Below are 3,344 nucleotides of genomic sequence, written 5' to 3'. Positions count from 1 at the left end.
GGTTCACAGGGCACTGCAGAGCAACACAGGGGATGGGACCCTGCTTGGGAATGAGGCTAAGAGCAGGTCTAGCTGCTGGGTTCCTCCAGCATCACCCTCGCTATGATCAACCTCACTGAGACCGTAGAAACTAGGAGACCCGGTGTTGCTGGGTTGAGACTCCTCTGCCCCTATTCTTGCTTCCTCCAGGAACAGCAATGCCAAGTGCACAGGGTGCCGTGAGCAGCACCGGGCAGCGTCCATACAGAATTGGTCTCTCCTTTGGCTTGATCTCCCCTCCCTGTTTTATTGCGTCCTTATTCACAGGCAGCGTGAGCTGCAGTGAACACAGCTGGAGAACCAGGGGCCGGCCATGGCTGCTGCCAACCTGACACCTTCAAACCCTGCCACGTTCCTGCTGCTGGGCATCCCCGGGCTGGAAGATGCTCACATCTGGATCTCGGTGTCCATGTGAACGATGTAATTGGTGATCATCGTCGGGAACTGCGCTATTCTCCTAGCCATCGCCACAGAGCCAGCCCTACACCGACCCATGTGCTATTTCCTCTGCATGCTGGTAGCCATCAACCTGGGAGCCTCCACCTGCACCCTGCCGAAATTGCTCTGCATCTTCTGGTTTCAGGCCAGGGAGATCAATGCCGGGTCCTGCCTGGCCCAGATGTTCTTCATTCACTCCCTCTCCATGATGGAGTCGGCTGTGCTGCTGGCCATGGCCCTGGATCACTACATGGCCATCTGTGCTCCCTTGGGCTACACCTCTGTCTTCGTTGCCAAACTGGGCGTGGCGGCCATAGCCAGGGGGACGCTGCTCATGAGCCCCTGCCCCTTTCTGATTAAAAGGATGTCCTTCTGCTGGACCAACGTCATTCCACACACTTACTGCGAGCACATGGCTAAGGTGAAGTGGGCCTGCGGAGACACCAGCATTAATCATGCCTACGGCCTCAGCGTCGCGTTGCTAGTCATAGGTGGGGACCTGCTGTTTATCGGTCTGTCCTATTTCCTGATTGTCCGGGCTGTTCTGCACCTCTCGTGCTGGGAGGCCCAGCTCAAGGCCTTTGGTACCTGCAGCTCCCACATCTGTGTCATCCTGATCTCCTACACCCCGGCCCTCTTCTCCTTCTTCACACACCGCTTTGGCCACCACGTGGCTCCCCCTATCCACATCACACTGGCCAACCTCTACCTCCTGTTCCCACCCATGTTGAACCCCATCGTGTACGGGGTGAGGACCAGGGATATCCGGGAGCGAGTGCTCAGGGTGATCCTGCAGGGCACAGGTACCCCCAAACCTAGGCCCGACAGGGGCTCCGTCCTCCAAAGGCCACCCAGCCAGTTCCCCCAGGCAGAGATTCCTGTGCACGCGGTGCCCCCTGCCAGGGGCCTCGTCTCAGGGTCTGTAAAGCAATAACTTCCTATGGCTCCCTGATAGATTGCGCCAGCCAGGAGGGGCCCATATTCCCGCTGCGAGGCACGGCAGCCCTGAGCTCTCCCAGCGCCACAGAGAGTGAACCTGTCTGGGACTCCAGGGGAGAAGCCATTGCCTCTGATTCCCACCCTGACCCGGAGACAGCCCCAGGGCCATAGGCACAGCATGGGAGACTGTATCCTGGAAAGCAGTGACTGAAAAGGACTTACGTCAGCATGGTCAAGCAACTCAACATGAGTTCCCAGTGGGATGCTGTGGAACAAAGGGTTAATGTGGCATTTGGGTATATAAATTGCAGAAGCGAGAAGGAACAGGGAGGTGATTTTCACATCTGTAAGGGGCTTTGGTGATGGATACTGCATCCAGTTCTGCATCCAGTCCATATTTTACAGAGCTGGTGATAAATTGGAGAGGGGAAGAAAAGAGCCACAAAAATTATTTGAGGGCTTATATAGCAAGAGACTTAAAGAGCTCAACCTGTTTAGCTTATCGAACAGGAGACTGAGAGGGGACTTGATTACACTTGTAAAGACCTTCTTGGGGAGAAAATCCTAAATACTAAAGGGCTCTGTAATCTAGTGGAGAAAGGCAGAACAAGAACCCATAGCTGGAAGCTGAAGCCAGACAAATTTAAATTAGAAATAAGGCACTATTTTTAAATAGTGAGGTGCTTAACCCTGGAACAGTCAACCAAGGGAGCAAGTTTGGTGCATTTCCCAGCTCTTGTTGTCTCCAGATCAAGGCTTAGCTACCTTCCTGGAAAATACTCTTCAATCAAACAAGTTATTGGGCTCAATGTAAGGGTAACTGGGTGAAAGTCTGTGGCCTGTGCTATACAGGAGGCCAGACTGGATGATCTAATGGTCCCTTCTGGCCCTAAACTCTAGGAATCCATGAAGCAGTGGCCCAGCGTGAATCCACCCCACCGGCTCCATGGGCAAAACACCCCACAGCAGGAGGCACTTGGTTCTGCATTCAAAGGGAGACAGCCCGATGCCTTACTCACATGCATGTCAGTCCCAAGCATAACTGCTCCTGCTCTGATATCCTCTCCCTCCTTTCATCACTCTGAATTAACTCGTGTTTGTGACAAAGCAGGAATTTTCTGTCATATTTTTTATGAATCCTATATGCTCCTCAGTTTCCCCTACGTGCTGCATGGTTACCTAGGGGATGGAATAGGGTTGTTTGTCTTCAGGGCAGGCTGAGACACAGGTGTGAATGGTGCCTAGTTGGCCGGGACTTGGACCCCATATCAATGGAGCTTTTGGATATGTCTACACAGCAACTAGATACCTGCAGCTGACCTGTGCCAGCCAACTCAGGCTTGCAGGGCTGTTTCATTGTCCTCTTCATTTACCTCTTCCCCAATTTTTGCATTTCCTGCAAACTTGATCAGGGATGATTTTATATTTGTTTCCAGCTCATTGATAAAAGTGTTACATAGCGTAGGGTTAAAAACTGATCCTTAGAGGACCCCACTAGAAAAATACCTACTCAGTGATGATTTCCCATTACATTTTGAGACCTATGTATTAGCCAGTTTTGAATTAATTGAATGTGCGTCATGTTGATTTTGTATTTTTAATTTTTTATCAAAATGTCATGCAGCACCAAGTCAACTGCCTTACAGAAGTCTAAGTATATTACATTGGCACTATTACCTTTCTCAACCAAACAGTTAATCTTGTTTTAAAAAAATCTAAGAGACTTGACAAGAGTAACGGTCTCAAGTTGCAGTGAGGAGGTTTAGGTTGGATATTAGGAAAAACTTTTTCACTAGAAGGGTGGTGAAGCACTGGAATGCGTTACCTAGGGAAGTGGTGGAATCTCCATCCTTAGAGGTTTTTAAGGTGAGGCTTGACAAGGGAAGGGTAAACCCCTTTAAAACGGAACCAGTCCCAGAACCGGAACC

At 50.8% G+C, this 3,344-nt stretch overlaps 1 pseudogene; it reads left to right on the top strand.

Annotated features, from left to right (window-relative positions):
• The first annotated feature begins 352 nt into the window (after positions 1–352).
• On the top strand, positions 353–1,411 carry LOC141981038 (olfactory receptor 52P1-like; annotated as a pseudogene).
• Positions 1,412–3,344: the final 1,933 nt, after the last annotated feature.

Source organism: Natator depressus, chromosome 1 (assembly GCF_965152275.1).
Source record: "Natator depressus isolate rNatDep1 chromosome 1, rNatDep2.hap1, whole genome shotgun sequence".
NCBI classification, from domain to species: domain Eukaryota; kingdom Metazoa; phylum Chordata; order Testudines; family Cheloniidae; genus Natator; species Natator depressus.
This window is presented reverse-complemented; position numbering and strand designations above follow the sequence as displayed.